Genomic DNA, 20,632 nt, shown 5'->3' with positions numbered 1-20,632 from the left:
CTTCTTAAAGCTTTTTTCTTATTCAAAATAAGACCTTAACCTAAAGTACTCTTTAATGTTTAAATTAAGCCTTATTAGTTTGTCTGTTTTGCACATCCTCCTATTAATATCTAATAATAAAATAATACAATTCAATAACGTGCTTTGACCACCAGGTGTCCCTTTCTATCAGCTCTGCACGGTTATGGTTTAAATACAGCCTATCTACCAATTGGATCAAATATAAAAGTCAGCCGAATTAGTGTTGATACTGCAAGGAGACGTATTGTGTGAAAAGAAATGTAAGATGTTGTTTAACTACTGATATATTTATGATCCACGTCACGTTTTCAGTGCCTCATGTTTGTCTAGAAGTCTTCTCAGCAGGGCTCTATAAATACAGAATTACGGCAGATATGTAATATTTAATGCAGCCGAAACCGTGTATTACAATGACGTTATGTGATGACTTTCAAAGAGAAAAGCAAGAACACTCGGAATAAAGTATTATTGTATTTTTAAAAAACGTTTTCAGATTTCACATAAATATAACTACGGTTGTAGTTGAATAGTTTGTAAATTAACATGAACCGAAGCTGTTGCTTGGCAACTCAATCGCACAACGTCACGTCCGTTAATTCCACATCCACACGCACGGATTAACATCGATTTAATACATGAATGTAGCCTTTGTTTATGCTAAAAGAGGTGTCGACCAGCTGGGGCAACAAGAAAATCGCTGTAATCGAGTGCGACTATTACAAAATAAATCATTACGTCGGGGTAGCATTTGCTTGGTATTTCCGGTTATTTCTCCACTGGTTAACATGGGTTAACAATACCGTGTAGCTGTCACGCTTTTCACGTTTTGAAAAGACGAAACCGTGACATCTTCACGTCTCCCAGCAATGGTAAAGCGTCACATGTTCACGTCTCACCGTGATACCGGGTTGCCTCAGCACCCCCACTCAAAATACCTTCCCGCGCCTCTGTTTCCTTGTCACTAAAGCATTGACTACGCCAGTATTTTTCAAAGTGGGGGCTTCGACCCCCCGGGGGGCCACCAGGGGGGTCATGCAAAGTTTGAGGGAAAGGGGAATTTCTTTGTGTCCTTTGATGCCAATCTTTTAATATTTGTTATTTATTAATATTTTGTTTTTTTGTTTTTAAATCACACGACCGCCCTTCAAGCCAATCAGAGCTGCCGCTACTGAGAGTGAAACTGAGTATCTGCTCAGCTTCTGGAGCAAGTGAGAGCTATGCAGACTAAATCGTCTTGATGATGGGAACTCCTGTGATCCTCAAGATAATCTTGACTGATTGCAGCTCTCAGAGGCTGACTCTCCCTCATGGACTCCCTGTATCAGTTGATGACCTCAAAGATGAAGTCAAGAAACAGTGTGGACTTGGGGGCAATTTCCGACTGCAGTTTATGGACTCCTTGTTTGGAAATGAATTCCTTAACCTTACATCAATGACTGAAGTAGTGGAAAAAAGGTACTCTGAGAGTCTGTGATGTGTCAAGGCCCACCGCTATTCTGAATGACCATGAGAGGTCTGCTGTTGCAGTCCTAAATCCCCAGATGTATTACGCTCTAAATGACTCCTCGTCCCTGTCCAGCGGATATGTGGATACAGATGTACAGTCAATTGAGTCTACGAGCACACGATCATCTTGGCCTGCTGTTTTTCATGTGCCCAAGTTCTCCTACGATGTAGAATTAAAACTTCAGCAGGAGGGCTTAACTTATGTTCAAAATGGCACTGTGCCAGAGCCGAAGTTGAAGTCAGCCATCCTTGATCGTTTAGTGCAGGAAATAGTGAAGTATAAAGTCTATGTCACTGATAAGGAGATGGAAGAGTTGGCACAAAGTCTTATCAAAACACATCCGTGTTCATCTGAGAAGGGGTCCTGCACTGGATGTGGCGGATGGAAGACCAGTTTAAAGTATAAACTATCCAACTACCGCACACACCTGAGAAAACTGGGCTGTCCAGAAGTGACAGTGAACTCCTTAAAAAACAAACCTGTGGGAAAGAAAAGTGCAGCTTTTGGCGTCAAAAAGGCAAAGAGAGCCGAGGTGAATTTTTGCCCAACATACCCAATTGCAGAAACTGAGGAGAGTCTGGAAGCTATGCAGAGAGCTCTACTTTTAGATGCAAAGAAGAGGAACAACAGAGACATTGTGAAACTCAAGATGGAAAAGACCTTTGCACTCAGAAGACATGAAGTTGTTCGTGAGGGTCCAATGGTGGAGGATTTCATGGCAAGGTGGCCTGCTCTGTTTGAAGTCTCTGAGGTAAGGCTAATCCCATGCTCGGTTTTCCATCCTGAATTTTGAAGTTGATCAAAGGAAATCCATGGGCACACTGGCAAACTGCTAATATACTGTAACTGATTTTATATAATTCATCTGTGCTTTTTAACCTCATCCTGGTCTCCAGTATGTGTGGTGGTTGTTTTCTCCCTAATGTTAAACAATGATCAAATTCCTTTTTGCTTTTATGCATTTTCAGATCAACTCTGAATTCAAGAGAATCACGACCAAGCCACTACAATAAAAATTCTTGTCTCAGCTGGACCTCCACTCTGGCACCCTGATGAAGCTGTTCCAAAAGCGAGGAGGACAGCTTGGGGGAAGGCTGGAAACAATCATTGTGCAAATAGCTAATGTAAGTGATACAGGATTCTCACAATTATGAATAACCTATAAACATAAATTATTTTGAAAACAATGTTTGAGAATCACGAATTTTAGAATTGTGAAAAGTGATGCTACAATATTTTACATTTTAGTTATTACATAATTTATTTGCAAGAATGGCACACAAAAAGTGCTCATCGCCAAGGAGACCATTAGTGCTTTTTTTATCTTTCTCCTTTCAGTAGTGTAGTAGCTCCGCAGTGAAAGTGACCAGAGTGCCGGCTGACAGCAGCTCTAACACACAGTGCTACTTTTTGGTCCTTCAGTGCCACCGTAGCTTCTCTGATTGAGTAGAGCGTTGCCATTCCCTCTCTAACCACACGTTTAGCTAAAACACCCTAATTCTACACATTGTAGCTTTAACTGACCCTGTCTTGAGCAATCTATCCATCTCAATTTTAAATGTGATATATAATAATTCAACTCGTATATCCACTGACCACAATTTGAGAAAGATGTCATGGGGATGTGGAGCTCACAGCAGAGCTTGCACTTTCTTAGGAACTGTGATGTTGTATTCTCAAAGTAATATGTATCCAAATGACAGTTCACACCAGTAGTTGACTTGAATTAAAGCACAAGACCTGTAATAAGACACTAATCAAGTACATTTACTTTCAGTGTGATGATGTAGATGCTGGACGCGAGTCTATCATCAAGGGACTATGCATCTACATGGGGGAAGATCCAAAAGACCTTGTGCGAGAATATGTGGTATGTACATGAATCTGCCTGCTTCTTTGATACTTCTCTTCACTTTTGTTTCCATACATGATCTCTTGGGCTGAAATTGTTCATTGAAAATATAGTGGGTGGTTTTTGTTTCATATTATGAAATATTACATTCAATATTTCATCGTTGCTGCTTGAATTAACTTAATACATTTGGAATTGCAACTTTTCCTATTATACTTGTGGAGTAGTTGCATACATATTTACCTTGGAGCATTTTAACAAACCAATAAGTGAACACGGCAACTAGTGCCACACAAGGACGTGTCCCACTTGTTATACTCAGTAGGGCATAGCCAGCTTAAAGATCACCAGATTGATTCATGTTCTGCTGTAATTACTTGATTATTTTATCTACATTTAATTTGACATCTTTCATTTACTTTCATTTATAATGTTCAACTTGCCATGGCTAGATCTATACTATGCCTTCCCTTATTTTATTTCATTTTTTCTTGATGGGGCTTGGTTTTAGGTCTTATTTGCTTACATTTTGCCGTTTTTTTGTTTACAGGACACAGATGAAGGCGCCATCAAGGACACGACTGTGGGGATTTATGTTCTTAAAGATGCTTCCACTGATGAACCGGAGGATATCGGGATCGTTCTAGAAGGCGTCAAAGTCTTGACAAATCTGGATAATGTAGCATTAGCTTTTGTAATGCTGTTCGGACTAATGTACGCGCTGAATATCAGCTACCCTGCTGACCTCCGCTACACCTTTGAAGTAGTCCAAAGCATTATAATGGAACTGGACTGCGGTAAGCTCTCAAACAAAGCAACTGCTCTGAAAAACAGGCTCCTTCAGTGAAACGGTTCAGAGACTGCTGCATGCAAGAAACCCCAAACAATTGAATCTGTTCTTTTTTCTCTGTTATGTTTTAGGATTTGTTGTTACTTCGTTACAACTTGTGTTTTTAACCTGAGACCATTTGAAAGACCATTGCTGTCTTTAGTGCTTGTGTTTCAGACTCTATTATAAGAAACCTGTCAATCCTGCATGTGTCTGAAATCTTTTATCTAGCACCCCCCCCCTGCTGAGAATTTAAGGAACTGTGCAACTGTTCAGCCTGTGCACTCTTATTGTTCCTTCATATATTTCTTCTAGACTGATGCCACCACAGGTCATTTTATGTCACAAATGTTCAGGTTAAAGCATAGTTCCATGCTTTAATTATTCAATGTTCCATGCTGCAGTGTTTTTCTATATTGCCTGTGCTGTAGCACCTCTTTTAATTGTTTACAAATATATATATTTTATAAATTCTATTGTTACTGTGAAAAGGGTAAAACCCCGAATTAAACCACATAATGGAGAACTAGTTTGAATGTACTGAAGTGTGTGTATAGTGGTATTCTTGTTGCTTATTTAAAGCTCAATAAAGTGTTTTGATACAGAACTGCTTGATTTGGTATTTGCCTCCATTGGAAGCTATGTGTGCAATGTATTTGAATGAGAAAGACTCATCATATTTGAAATTGCTTTAAACACGCATAATACGTTTTAATAATATTAGCATGAAAAATTCAAGTAAAATGTACTGGTCAAAATCTAGCAACCAGAACATGATGAAATGGCTTAAAACATACACAATATATTTGAATAATAGCATGAAAAAATCATGTTAGAATTACAGGTCAAAATTAAATAAACAGAACGTGATGAAATTGCTTTAACATTTCTCAATAAAATGGGATTGCAGTAGCTGAAAAATATCATGTTGAATCAACATGATTATTTCTAGCGGTCTGATGTGAATAGTATATGATGGTTTGACAAGCAAAAATGTGTCAGTTTTACACATTCTCATGGTGTGGGACCAATGTACACATTCAAATCGAGTAAATCCAAAGAACTTTTTTTTTCAGTGTAGTGGATATGTCTGCAGCTGGATGAGAGCACGGATGTAGCAAATATTGATGTTTATATATATGAATATAAATATGTTTATTGTTAATATTACTGTTGAGTATTATATATAATATTATTAAGGCATAAGTAGCTTTCAAAAATGGTAAAAATATATGTTAATTGTTCATATTACTGTTCAAAATTATATAATATTATAAAGACAGAAATCACTTTAAAAATGCTTTAAAAATATGTTTGCTGTTGATATGACTGTTTAATATTGTGTTAAGAATGTTTATAACAGAAGACACAATGAATGTAATGAATGACAAACAAAAGATATCTGGTGTGAGGGGTAGGGTTAGGGTTAGGGTTCGGGTAATGTTGTGAATCGAGTGGCCCATGGTGGTGGTGGGGTTATGGTATGGGCAGGCGTATGTTATGGACGACGAACACAGGCCACTCGATTCACAACATTACCCTAACCCTAACCCTAACCCTACCCCTACCCCTAACCCTAATCCTACCCCTCACACCAGATACTGACTGGTTTTCAGACCCCCCCAGACCCCCCCAATAAAGCAAAAATGCACGTTTCAGAGTGGCCTTTTATTGTGGCTAGCCTAAGGCACACCTGTGCAATAATCATGCTGTCTAATCAGCATCTTGATATGCCACACCTGTGAGGTGGGATGGATTATCTCGGCAAAGGAGAAGTGCTCACTATCACAGATTTTTTCAGATTTGTGAACAATATTTGAGAGAAATGGTTATTTTGTGTATATATAAAATATTTTAGATCTTTGAGTTCATCTCATGAAAAATGGGAGCAAAAACAAAAGTGTTGCGTTTATATTTTTGTTCAGTGTAATACAGAATATGTTTTTGTGGATCCAGGCTAGAAACATGTTCATTTTCTGATATTAAGTTGGACACTTTAACATAGGGTCTACGGGAATTGCTCCATCGCCTACAGTTTGCAGCATTGGGCTTCACCGCACTCCCGGAGTTCGCCGCTTGGCTCTGATAGGCCAGAAGTCGGTTTGATTGCATTCAGGCTCGATTGCTTATCCTGTCTGAGTAGCCCGGATGATGTTGCATCGCAATTTTGGACATTGAATTTTAAACACCACATTTTTTTACGTCGAATTTTAAACACCGAAATTGTGCATTAGAATTTTTTTCACTTGAATTTTTGGGATCTGAATTTGACTATTCGACTATTTGACTACTTGAATTGTTACATTTTTATGTCACATAGGTAAATTCGGAGCAAAACAATTCAGATACTGTACATGATTTTCAAAGTATTTAATTTCAATGCTATAAATTTGGTGTCTGATCAAATTCAAATACTTCTGTCTCTTGTTTGCTTCCATCCCTTTCTTCACAGCACGGAGGAGGATAAAAGGAGATGGCTGAGCACAGCTAGTTCTCTTTTCTTCGCTGCAGCCTCCCAGAGACAACTCCGGCTTTTGTCTTTTCAACTATCTCCTGCTTGTTCTATTACCACGTTACTTAATTAAAGTACCCATTTGAACCTTTTCAGAGACTCCATTGGTCTCGTTATTTTAAGTTTCTTTCCTGGGAGTGAGAGGAGCATCACAGTTTTCTTCAAGTTGCAGTGGAACGTGTCAAGCTTCAAGTTCCTTGGCATTCACATCTCCGACGACCTCACTTGGTCTCTGAACTCCTCCATCCTGGTCAAAAAGGCGCAGCAGCGTCTCTACTATCAACGGGGCCTCAAGAAAGCCCACCTTGGTCCCAGAATGCTGGTGGACTTCTACCGTTGTACCATCGAGAGCATTCTCACTAACTGCATCATAGTGTGGTATGGCAACTGCTCCGCCTCCATGAGCAGAAATCACTCCAACGCAGAGTCCTGCACGGGTCTGATTTTCAAGACCCGCTCCCGCCCGCACCCGCGACGTGCAATACCGAACCCGCCCCGCTACCCGCACATATTGCCAATTAGTTCCGCAACCCGACCCGAACCTGCATATATATGAGCAGTGAAAACGTGCAATTATTAACACACGCAGTTGCATATTTGTCTCAAAAAGCGTGGGATGTTGGTTATTTCCTCCATCTAGGATGACACCACAAGCCTCCCAAACGTTGGATTTCGCTCTTGAGGAAGTGTTATTGAAAATGCTGTATTCTCCACTAGAGAGCTTCACCTCAGCCATTTTGAATGTGGCGCGCTCAGCGGCAGAGTGATGCGCTGCAGAGGTTATGATTATTCGCGGTCCCGCGGGGGAGAGGTCTGAGGATTTAAAAATTAAACTAAATTATTATTATTTTTTATATATTTATTATGCAACACCCGCGACCCGACCCGCATCATCTTTGTTTTACCCAGAGCCGAACCCGGAAAAAAGCGTTAAAAAAAATACCACCCGCGAATCACTTTTTTTGCGGTCTTTCCGATGCAGGACTCTGCTCCAACGGGTAGTAAAAACTGCCCAACGTATCACCGGCACCCAGTAACCCACCATTAAGAACATTTCCCCCAAACGCTGTCTGGGCAAATCCAGGAACATCATCAAGGATGCCTCCCACCCCAACAACAGACTGTTCACCCTCCTTCCATCCGGTAGGCATTACAGATGCCTCCGTTCCCGTACCTCGAGGCACAGGAAGAGCTTCTTCCCCGAGGCTGTGACTCTGCTGAACTCCTCTCCATTACTCACAGCATCCTTGCACTCACCTGCACTGATTAAACGTACTTAATGGACATGTTATTTGCACAATTGTGTTACTGTACGTATAAGCAATTTTTATTTCTTCTGATAATATCACTGTTTGTACATACAATCTGCACTTGCACTCTGTTAATACTCCGTTAATATTCTGTCAATACTTACATCTGTATATTGCAGATTTTATCCTCATTCAATGCTCCCTGTATTGTCAGTATTTATAATATGCAACTTGTTTTTTTTATAGCACATCTTGCATTTCTGGTTGGATACTAACTGCATTTCATTGGTTTGTACCTGTACGTTGCACAATGACAATAAAGTTGAATCTAATCTAATCTTTAGATGCGAAATGCTTCATTTAGCATACAAAAGTATGCTAAATGAAGCATTTCGCATCTAAAGATTAGATCTGTCGACATGCCTACGGAGCAAATTTGGGTTCAATTCCTTGTCTGAGGATACTTCAACATGTTGTCTAGGGTGGGGATCAAACCACTCACCCTCTGATTAATAGGCTTTGTAATTGCATATTAGATTATCTATCAGTAAACCTAGGATAAATAAATAAAAATGTGTCTGTATAATGCAGCAAAGTTGAAAAGCACCACAAATGCCATTTTCAGATAATCTTCAATCTCTCCAAATCATTGTGACCTTCATGAAGGTGTTGTCAGGACTGTATCAGAATGCACTGGATTTAGTGAGCTCTGCTCAATAAACTGGCCACTGAGTGTTTATATTAATGACCATTTCTCCATTCAACCTCCAGGAGCCTCACCAGAAACCCCAGGGATTTCATGTGCTGAATCTAAAATAAATGTGTTGTTGTGACCTTTGACTTCAATTTAGATCCTGACTTTAGCTATAACTTCAGCAGTACGGTTGTCATTTATCTGTTGTGTTACAAAGTGAATCCACCCTACATCATTAATTACGTTTATTTTATTAAATAACATTTTAACCCTTGACCAAAGGTGACAGTACCCTTCAGGACACAATAGGGGACGTTCTCTGTAATAAGTGAGTAACACTTAAAAGAAGACTGTTCAAAATTGAAGCATCAGCACCGGGATATCCTGACTTTAAGTACCTGTATGGGTCAAGAAAAAAAACGATGGATGCCACATTTCCCACAATGCAACACAAAAGCCTCTTATGTTTAGGTGACGCTCAGTAAAAGCCATGTATTTTAATCTCCACGCCTTCAGTTTGTAACACAGTATGACTGCATTCACACCAAATCAGATGTTGGGAGGGGGGGTATGGACGGTCATTCCCGAAGCTACATGGTCACCAGGTTGTTCTTCCCCCAGGCGTCTTCTGGTCTGAGTGACGGTTCGGAGGTTTGATGATGCTGCCATCCTGCTAAGGTTGTTCCTGTTTGGACTTTTGGGGCTTCGGCACTTTTCTTTCTCAAAATACCCTGCAGTCTTGCTTTCAGCAAACTATAACCCAAATGCATATTCACCTGTACTTCACCACATTTCACAAATCAGCCTGGCATGTGTTTCCTTTTCATCAGATTTATTCAGCTTTAATATAAATACATCAATAATATTGACTTTATATATATAGATAGATAGATAGATAGATAGATAGATAGATAGATAGATAGATAGATAGATAGATAGATAGATAGATAGATAGATAGATAGATAGATAGATAGATAGATAGATAGATAGATAGATAGATAGACAGATAGATAGATAGATAGATAGATAGATAGATAGATAGATAGATAGATAGATAGATAGATAGATAGATAGATAGATAGATAGATAGATAGATAGATAGATAGATAGATAGATAGAGAGAGAGAGAGAATAAGCATACTGCATATAAAGGTTATGCATCATGCACTCACATGTTAACAGAAGACATCCCCCCCCCTTCCATCATGGAGCAGCAGGCTCCTCTCTTGGCATTCACCGCGTGCCTTAATTGACTGATTTGAAATCAAGGTCCACTGTGAACACTGAGAGAGGACGCCCAGCGAGACACAGGGACAACAACCTTGAGGTGTAAAGTGCTGAGGTTAAACCTACCATAACACATATGGTTTGTTCCTGCACACTGTGCATATGGCTCTGAATACTTTCAACTTTCAATTGAATAGTGTAAAACTGTACATTTCCAATAATTGTAGGCAACAGAAGTTTTTATTTTATTTCAAGTACGCTGCAGCTATGTCTTTTTATAATGATGTAGTTCTGTCACTGCTGCCTCAGTATAAAATTGCCTACACATTTTTTATGATTTCAAAACAGAATTCCTTGCTGACTATCTTTAAAGGTCACAAGATACCTGCTGATCATCACTCTGCCATTTGCTGTTTGCACTGATAGACAGTATTCAAAGGCACAGATCATATTTAATCTCTCTTTTTCATGTCAAGGACACATCCAGCAGGCAGCCATTACAGAGCGGAGCAGGCTGCAGGATCTAAATGAGGCTAAGACGGGATTTGATAGAGCCTTATCAGAGTGTGAGCAGATGGAAGCCTGAGCATCTCAATCATGTTATCCTGCAGGAAGATGACTTTAAAACAGCGAGTGTGCAAAAAGGGCTCAAAGATACAGAAGGAATCCCTTCATCGTGTCTTGTGCCCAATGGTGACATATTCTCGTAACAAAAATGCAACTAAAATTGCACTAGTTACAATGGTGATATAAAAATGTTATAGAAATGTTAAGGTTTGATTAAACAGTGAAATAATATAGTGAGTGGTAGATTAAAATTAAAATAAACCTTCAGGCATTGCAATCCTGTAAACACACCATACTGCTACAGACACATTGGAATATAGTACTGACTATCAAATATTTATCATAAAATAAACAGAAGGGCATAATAAACTCAATAGTAATACGCCAGCAAACAAAAGGTCCCATTAGGAATGTTCTAACGGAGATGTGTCTCCTGTCACCCCGACATTATTCGGAGGACAAGATGACAGTAGGCCGTGCAGCATTAGCCTCAACAACCATTTTCTGTCCAACAATAAGAACACAAAATGTGCACTTGAAAGAGAAAGCGGCTAGGAAATAATTATCCATATTTCCAGCAGGAATTGCCATCTGATGAAACCTGCAGCAGCCTGTTCTACTCACAGAGGCTGCCCTTTATCAACGGATATGGTTAAAATAAGCAGAATGGATCCTAAAGATGAAGCTCTGCATAGAGTCACCAGCTGCTGCTCTCTGTGTCGCATTCTCTCCTCCAGGACCCTCCCGCAGCTCACACCCTCCACCTCTCGGCCGATCCTTCCATCCCTCCCGCAGCTCACACCCTCCTCCTCTCGGCCGATCCTTCCATCCCTCCCGCAGCTCACACCCTCCTCCTCTCGGCCGATCCTTCCATCCCTCCCGCAGCTCACACCCTCCTCCTCTCGGCCGATCCTTCCATCCCTCCCGCAGCTCACACCCTCCTCCTCTCGGCCGATCCTTCCATCCATCGTGAGCCTAAGATTAAAAAGAAAGTGTCGATGCGCAGTCTCTCTCAGTGTGATGGGAGTGATCTGTTACATGTCTTCCTGTTGGAGGCAGATTGTAAATGGAGTCAGTGTTGGATCCATCCTCGCGCAAAGTGCGTACGGTGGATTACGCGCAGGAGAAGGCTTCAGAGGTTCGGGCGGGATGACGTCACCATGCAGAGAGATGCACTCACTCTCTTCCCCCCCCCCCTTTGCCCTTGAGACGGGTTGAGGCTGCTCTGTTTCCATTTTTCCGCTTTAAAATCAAAGTGCCAAACAGAACACAGTGTTGACGAGAAAATGTAAAGAGAGAGAGAGAGAGAGAGAGAGAGAGAGAGAGAGAGAGAGAGAGAGAGAGAGAGAGAGAGAGAGAGAGAGAGAGAGAGAGAGACAGAGATACATGATGACATGGCTCTCTTAAGCTCTTAAAGAGATATACAAAAATAAGCCGTTTTAAAATGAGATAAACCCACACATTAAATAATAACTTCAAGGAAAAGACAGAGGATAACCAACGAAAACAAGAGTTTAGAAAACAATCAACAAGAAAACAAAGAAGAATAAGCAACAAGCTTACAAGCTAGGTCAAGCGGAAAAGCCAACACAGTTAACCAGGCAGCCAACAACTACGAAAAATATAAATAACAACTACCGAATATTCATCAAAAGACAGAAGATTGAAAATACTATTTGCCTCTTATCTGATGGAAGAGGGACATTTATACTAACCGATACAAAGGAATTGCGTCAAATCTGCTATCTGCTAACTAGCATGCTGCAACAACAAAGAAGAGCACCATGGCTGATGCAACCATAGATATATATAAACACTAGATGCTGCTGGCCAATGGAGACCGACGTTGCCACATGGCGGCCATCTTGCCACAGGCAGCTCGCTCATTCATAACATTATGTCTATGGTGCACTATTGCAATAACCGTAGATTGCTCAATTTTCAACCAATTTTCAAACGGTTTGGTTTGTTATAAACATCAAAGATGTAGTTATGATACTGCATACTTATAATTCTAATCATGAACTTTTTTTTTTCAACATGTCTTGTTGTCTCCTGTATCATAAGGTGCATTCACACCGCAGTACTTTTCCCACAAAGTTTCATGAGAACTTAGTTCATGAGAACTCTTTAGTTCTCATGAACCACTTCACGGCGTATACTGCCGCCCAAAGTCCCCGACCGGAAGTCCCCGGAGTTGGGGACTGGCTTCAGTAGAAGCTGCTGGGACTCCCAGCAGCTTCTACTGAAGCCTTCCGAGTAAATCGCCAGAACGCCGACACCTCCTCATCTCCACCGCTCCCATGTTTTATTTTGTGTTGCCATAAGTTAGTCTCTCTGCGTTTCTGCGCTGGGCTAATGCTAATGCTAATCATGCTAATGCGAGGATAATAAAATGGCGGCTTCACAAAACTTTTTGGGAGTTTTACGGGGCGTGGTTTGCAATCCGCCCAGCCAATCAGAAATAGGAACCTTTTTCTCCCACGAAAGTCCCTGCTCTCTAGCAGGGACGGAAAAGGGGGTGAAAAGGTTCTCATGAACTAATTTTTGTTCCGGCTCTTTTTGGTGTGAACGCAACATTTCGGAACTATATTGGAACTAAAGTGGGAAAAGTACTGCGGTGTGAACGTGCCTATATCCATGCTAATAACGTTTATAATTGTTAGGATCTGTCTGTGTTGGTGTTTTTCTTGTCTTTTTCTATCTTTGGGTTTCCTGTTTTATTTTGTAAAGTGTTCACCCCCGTTTCCTGCCTGTTTGCTTTCTGTCTGTTTCCCTCCCCGATTACCCGATTGTGTTCACCTGGTACCTCTGTGTTTTCTCCTCCCTCCTCACCTGTCTCGTGTTTATGTGATTAGTCCTGGGTGTATTTAAGTTCTGGGTTTTCTGTCTCTCTTTGTCGGGTTGTCTTGTGTTATGACCAGTTCATCGGTGAGTGTTCCGTGCTGTCTTTGTGTAGCCTATATCTAGCCTTGAAATAAAGGAATTATTGTTACTCTAATCTGCATTTGGGTCCTGCTTCCTGCACACCGTAACAGCCACCGTAACATTACAACCCAACCAAAATATGGGCCCAGCAGATCCTTTTGAGCAGGAGCTATTGGAGTTTTCCTTTGCTTTGGATGACTGCTCGTATCGATGGTTGGGAGCGTCCAGGGTTCAGCAGCGAGAGGCTGTTCTGGCAGAGGCACGCCGGATTACTATGGAGAAGCCAGGCTTGGTTAAATTCTTATCGGGCAGGATTTTGGATTTTCTCACGGTGTGTTATCCCTTGCCTGACAGCCCCAGGCCTCCCAACTCCCGTTTTGATACCACACGCATCGGTGTGGTCCGTCTGGCGTCAGCCCCTGCTTCTCACCCAGTGTTTGCTACAGTCCAGGAGCCATTCGCTGGTACTCGTCTGGCCTTTGGAGGTCCACGGAGCCTCCAAACGGCTCCTAAAGGAAGGAGTCGCAAGGCCAGGTTGGCAGCACGAGCCCAAAGGGCCATGGTTCCAGACCCAGTTCTGGCCCCAGCAGCCATGGTCCTTGCTCCAGAACTGGTCCCGGCAGCCATGGATTCGGCTTCAGAACCGGACCTTACAGCCAAGATTCTGGCTTCAATTCCGGCTCCAGAGCCGGCCCATTCAGCCATGTTTCCGGCTCCAGAACTGGACCTTACAGCCATATTTCCGGCTCCAGAAACGGACCTTACAGCCATGATTCTGGCTTCAGTACCGGCCCCAGTAGCCATGGTCCCGACTCCAGTTTCGGCTCCAGGACTGGCGTACCGGCCAACGCCAGCTCCCCGAGGCCTGTCGGCGTACCGGCCGACTCCAGCACCTCGTCTCCTGCTGGCTCTCCAGCCGACGCCAGCTCCCCGTGTCCTGTCGGCGTACCGACCGACACAAGTTCCTTCTCAAGACCCTTCTCAAGTCCCCTCTCAAGTCCCCTCTCAGGTCCCATCTCGAGTCTCTTCTCAAGTCCCCTCTCAGGTCCCATCTCGAGTCCTCTCTCGAGTCCCCTCTCAAGTTCCCTCTCGAGTTCCCTCTCAAGTCTCCTCTCGAGTTCCCTCTCAGGTCCCATCTCGAGTCTCTTCTCGAGTTCCCTCTCAAGTCATCTCTCGAGTCCCCTTTCGAGTCCCCTCTCAAGTCTCCTCTCGAGTTCCCTCTCAAGTCATCTCTCGAGTCCCCGCTCGAGTCCCCGCTCGAGTTACCTCTCGAGTCACCTCTCAAGTCCCCTCTCGAGTCACCTCTCGAGTTCCATCTCTAGTCTCTTCTCGAGTCACCTCTCGAGTTCCATCTCTAGTCCCTTCTCAAGTCCCTCCTCTAGTCACTTCTCTAGTCCCCTCTCTGGTCCCTTCCCGAGTCCCTCCTCTAGTCCCATCTCTAGTCCCTCCTCTAGTCAATTCTCTAGTCCCTCCTCTAGTCCCCTCTCCAGTCCCCTCTCGAGTTCCCTCCTCTAGTCCCTCCTCTAGTCCCTCCTTTAGTCCCTCCTCTAGTCCCTCTTCCAGTCCCCTCTCTAGTTCCCCTCTCGAGTCCCCTCTCGAGTTCCATCTCTAGTCTCTTCTCGAGTCACCTCTCGAGTTCCATCTCTAGTCCCTCCTCTAGTCACTTCTCTAGTCCAATCTCCAGTTCCCTCTCGAGTCCCCTCTCCAGTTCCCTCTTGAGTCCCCTCTCCAGTTCCCTCTCCAGTTCCCTCCTCTAGTCCCTCCTCTAGTCCTCTCTCTAGTCCCTCTTCGAGTCCCCTCTCTAGTTCCCCTCGTGAGTTCCCTCTCGAGTTCCCTTCTCTAGTTCCTCCTCTAGTCCCTCCTCTAGTCCTCTCTCTAGTCCCTCTTCGAGTCCCCTCTCTAGTTCCCCTCGTGAGTCTCCTCTCGAGTCCCCTCTCGAGTCACGTCTCAAGTCCCTACCCAATGTCCTGGTCCGTTGGAGGTTCCGCTGGGGGTCCTGCCAACTCCATGTCCTGTCCCGTTGGAGGTCCCGTCGACTACTCCTCTGCCGGGGGTCCTACCAATCGTATGTCTGTCCCGTTGGAGGTCCCGCTGTCTACTCTCCTGCCGGGGGTCCTGCCAGCTCCTTGTCCTGTCACGTTGGAGGTCCCGCCGACTACTCCCCTGCCGGGGGTCCTGCCAACCCTTTGTCCTGTCCCGTTGGAGGTCCCGCCGTCTACTCTCCTGCCGGGGGTCCTGCCAACCCATTGTCCTGTCCCGTTGGAGGGCCCGCCATCTACTCTCCTGCCGGGGGTCCTGCCAACCCTTTGTCCTGTCTCGTTGGAGGTCCCGCCGTCTACTCTCCTGCCGGGGGTCCTGCCAACCCTTTGTCCTGTGCCGTTGGAGGCCCCGCCGACTACTCTCCTGCCGGGGGTCCTGCCAACCCTTTGTCCTGTCCCCTTGGAGGTCCCGCCGTCTACTCTCCTGCCGGGGGTCCTGCCAGCTCCTTGTCCTGTCTCGTTGGAGGTCCCACCGACTACTCTCCTGCCGGGGGTCCTGCCAACCCTTTGTCCTGTGCTGTTGGAGGCCCCGCCGACTACTCTCCTGCCGGGGGTCCTGCCAACCCTTTGTCCTGTCTCGTTGGAGGTCCCGCCGTCTACTCTCCTGCCGGGGGTCCTGCCAGCTCCTTGTCCTGTCTCGTTGGAGGTCCCACCGACTACTCTCCTGCCTGGGGTCCTGCCAACCCTTTGTCCGGTGCTGTTGGAGGTCCCGCCGACTACTCTCCTGCCGGTGGTCCTGCCAACCCTTTGTCCTGTCTCGTTGGAGGTCCCGCCGTCTACTCTCCTGCCGGGGGTCCTGCCAATCCTATGTCCTGTGCCGTTGGAGGTCCCGCCGTCTACTCTCCTGCCGGGATCCTGCAAATCCTGTGTCATGGTCCTCTTCCGTGGGGGATCCCGCCGAGGCCTGTCCCACCAGCTCCGACACCGGGTCCTGCCCGGCCTCCGGCACTGTCCCGTCAGCGCCTTCCTGCCCGGCCTCCGGAGCTGTCTGGTCTTCGCCCTCGAGCCTGGCCCCCTGAGAGCCACGGTCTTCACCCTCGAGCCCGGTCCCCTGACTTTTCCTGCCGTTGCCTTCGCCCTCGGGCCCGGCCCCCTGACTCTTCCTGCCGCTGCCTTCGCCCCTCCATGGTCCCCACCTTGGACTCTGCCTTGCCCCCGGGCCGTCCGCCCGAGACCCCTTCCTGGTCCTATGCCTTACCCCCGGGCCGTCCGCCCGACTTCCCCTTTTTGGACTCTGCCTTGCCCCCGGGCCATCCGCCCGAGACCCCTTCCTGGTCCTCTGCCGTGCCCCTGGGCGGTCAGTTCAGTCCCGTCCTCCTGACCCCCTCCACCCACCCTGGTGGCTTAGTGATGCGTCCTGGGTGTATTTAAGTTCTGGGTTTTCTGTCTCTCTTTGTCGGGTTGTCTTGTGTTATGACCAGTTCATCGGTGAGTGTTCCGTGCTGTCTTTGTGTAGCCTATATCTAGCCTTGAAATAAAGGAATTATTGTTACTCTAATCTGCATTTGGGTCCTGCTTCCTGCACACCGTAACAGCCACCGTAACAATAATAAACCAAACCGTTTGTAAATCAGTCAAGATTTCAGCGAGTTAAGAGTATTTTTGTGCAGATCACTCACCTTACAACAGCTGTAGCAGTAGTTGTTGACTGTGGCAAGATGGCCACCGGTGAGCTACGCTGGCGACTCCCGCATGAGCCATCTAGTGTTTATATATATCTATGGATGCAACAGTCGGGAAGCCCCTCCCCCTTGCACTTGAATACCCAAAGGAGGTAAAAAGTGCACAGGCAAAGAAAGCTTTTAAACTTAAACTTCTAATACCTCATTCACACCAACGCAACTCCGGTTCAAGCTCCGTGCTAGAGCTTTTCAGGTACAGAACCAGTTCTTCGGTTTAGCTCTGGCTCTCTTCACACCGCCCATAGTCCGACTGGTCGTTGCGTCATCGTTTGCGTCATGACGTAACCGTTTGCGTGCCTGCTTCATAAAGCCAAACCGCGCGGATGAAATCAGTTGCATTCATTTCTTATGGCTCTATCTGCAGCTTTTCCGGAGTCATTTCTGTGGTTTAGTTATATTATAAAAAAGTGTACTCGTGTCAATAAAGGTTTTTTTAAAACACAACTGCTTCCGAGGTCGGTCTTATTTCTTAAGGTGGACTGAACCATGAGTGTGGAGTAACGTTGTATCTTTCATTTAAATGAACTCTAACCTTCACCCAGGTATGTAACAGCTGCTCTCAAATGAACACGTGAAGTAAAGTTTAATATTTATAGTTTTAGAGATTTATAATGAGTTATAATGAGAGGTGATCAACGTGAATGCTCAGGTTCCACCTTAACACGCAGACACGTTGCTTCACCATGAGCAGAAACCTTTATATATACAGTCTATGGCAGAAACACTGAAACTCTGAAACTCTTGTTAAGTTTCTCCATCGTTGTGTACAAACTGGATAAAACGCGGGCTTTGTGTTGTTGTTCAGGAGTTGATCTGTCTCTGCCCCTGCTCCCGCCTCGACGTAAGCGTGACGTATGTGGTGCTTTTGCTCTGGCCGGACAATTTTTTGGTGCTTGAAACGAAACGGATTCCGGAGCTAAGAGGCTGCTCCGCTGCAGTGTGAACAGGAAAACCCGGTGCTTTTCAAGCTCCAGCTCCGAATCGGCCCTGAACACCGTTGGTGTGAATGAGGTATCTGAGATAACCCAGATACATTAACAGCAGACTACAGCCACCAAGGAGACAGGAACACTGAATCTTGGCGTAAAGCAATTTGTTCCCACTATAAAGACCACAAAAAGAGAGGAATATGTAATAATAATAATAATAAAGCATTTTATTTATATAGCGCTTTTCACAACTCAAAGACGCTTAAGTAGTGGCAGACAGGTTCCCATTGGAGATGATGACAGTGAAAACACTATGATGACGGTAAACATGTTACGGTAGAGTGAAGCAGGCAGGACCCAAATGCAGAATAAACTGATAACACCTTTATTTCAAGGATATGAATAAAAAACTCGGACAAAACAGAACACTCCCCGGTGAACTCAGTCACAAACAAAAGACGAACCAACACTGAACACAGGAAGAGACAAGACTAAATACAGGGAGGAGTAATCACAAGACGAGAAACAGCCGGGCAGGGTAGGAGAAACACAAGGGCCACAGGTGAACACAATCAGACAACTAGACACACCAGGGAAACTAACGACAGGAGGAAAAACACAGGGAAAAGGACCAGACAATAAACCAGGAGGAAAACATGACAGGGAGAACAGCAAAACACCCAAACCTAGACATAAAAACGTGACATAACATGAATATCGTGACAGAACCCCCCCCTCAAGGGACGGATACTAGACTTCCCTAAACTTAAAATAAAATAAAAAAATCCAAAACGTCCAGCAGGGTGGGTGGAGGGGGTCCGGAGGACGGGCCTTGACTGACAGCCCAGGGCACGGCAGAGGACCAGGAAGGGGTCTCGGGCGGACGGCCCGGGGGCAAGGCAGAGTTCGAGGAGGGGGTCTCGGGCGGATGGCCCGGGGGCAAGGCAAAGTTCGAGGAGGGGGCGAAAACCACAGCGGGCGAACCCAGGGGACCGGGCACTAGGGCGAAGGCAGCGGCAGGAAGAGTCAGGGGGCCGGGTCCGAGGGCGAGGACTGCGGCCGGGAAAGTCAGGGGGCCGGGCTCGAGGGCGAAGACCGCGGCACTCAGGGGGCCGGGCTCGAGTGCGAAGACTGTGGCTCTCAGGGGGCCGGGCCCGAGGGCGAAGACCGGACAGCTCCGGAGGCCGGGCAGGAGCCGGTGTCGACAGGACAGAATCCGGAGCCGGTGGGACAGGTGTCGCAAGATCCCCCACGGAAGAGGACACATGGCCGGCAGGACCCCCGGCAGGAGAGCAGTCGGCGGAACCTCCAACGGCAAAGGATATAGGGTTGGCAGCAGGGCTCTTGACTAACTTTTTTCCCCATCCTCCCGGAACCGTCCCGAAATACAATCTAAGCCGTCACGAAATTAATGTGGACCGTCCCGAATTTAAAATGTTAGTTTTTCTACATTATCATTAGTTAAAATCATTCAAAGTGACCTTTAACATAAATAAAACATCATACAAATCATTAGATGATATTTCATCAACCTTTTTATTTGAGTAAATCATTCAATCACATAAACAAAGGCCAAATATATTTAAACAAACACACAAACGAGAAAATTACTCTAATATTGAATCCAATCAAGTCCCATCCAATTAACCAAAAAATCCAACACTGTCCTGAAGACAGAACCCAGAGTAACCACTAACCAGGATGACAGTCTGTCAGTCAGGAGACCTTTACAAACTGCCCCGCCCCCTCGCACACAGACGGGAGAGAGAGATCTCGTCTGGATTGGAAAGCTCGAAAATACATCATAGATGCATGTTGTAGTCTTATTGCATATTAGAAACGGAGTTGGTGAAACTAAAACTGCGATATAATGTGTATGTAGCAATAATACATATAACATATCTTTTTTAAATGTCTCCAGCACCGATAAAAAGTCCGATAACGTCGGAGCTTAACGTTACCACTGTCTTTAATAATTCCGGCCCGGGGTCCGTTTAATACCGGGACTCGGTACCCATCCCTACATGGGGAGAGGCGCAACATATTGCTAAGGACTAAATACGATGGAGGGTTCTCTTCTCAGCCTTATTGCCCATAGGGGATGAAGAGGAGTAAGTAAATAAAGAGGCCGGCGGGCGGCTGGCTGACAGCCAGCGGTACAGCTGTAGCTACATGTGTGTGTATTTCGCGGGTTTCTAAATGTTTTGTGCGTGTGTGTTTATGTTGACAAGGAGGTTTAATATGCTACACAAAACGTGCAGTCGGTTTCATTTTCATCGCCATTTGTAGTAGAGTTAGCAGGGTATTTTTATTTTAACTCTCGTCCCAAATTCGTCCCAAAATTATTTTGTATCCTCCCCGACACTATTTTTTTCGGCCCCGGGACGACGGGACGTCCTTAAGCTCGAGCCCTGGTTGGCAGGACCCCCGGCAGAAGAGTAGTCGGCGGGACCTACAACGGCACAGGACACAGGGTTGGCAGCACCCCCTGGCAGAAGAGTAGTCGGCTGGGCCTCCAACGGCACAGGACACAGGGTTGGCAGGACCCCCGGCAGAAGAGTAGTCGGCGGGACCCCCAACGGGACAGGACATGG

At 45.2% G+C, this 20,632-nt stretch overlaps 1 long non-coding RNA gene across 1 annotated transcript; it reads left to right on the top strand.

The window, feature by feature from the left end:
- The first annotated feature begins 1,174 nt into the window (after window positions 1-1,174).
- Window positions 1,175-4,816, top strand: LOC117540015. The gene is made up of 4 exons (XR_004568103.1): window positions 1,175-2,279; window positions 2,497-2,652; window positions 3,306-3,398; window positions 3,931-4,816. It is a non-coding gene; the product is annotated as an uncharacterized LOC117540015 (long non-coding RNA).
- Window positions 4,817-20,632: the final 15,816 nt, after the last annotated feature.

The sequence above is a fragment of the Gymnodraco acuticeps genome, unplaced genomic scaffold (genome assembly GCF_902827175.1).
Source record: "Gymnodraco acuticeps unplaced genomic scaffold, fGymAcu1.1, whole genome shotgun sequence".
Taxonomy (NCBI): Eukaryota; Metazoa; Chordata; class Actinopteri; order Perciformes; family Bathydraconidae; genus Gymnodraco; species Gymnodraco acuticeps.
The sequence above is the reverse complement of the archived record's forward strand: the minus strand, read 5'-3'. Positions and strand labels throughout refer to the sequence as shown.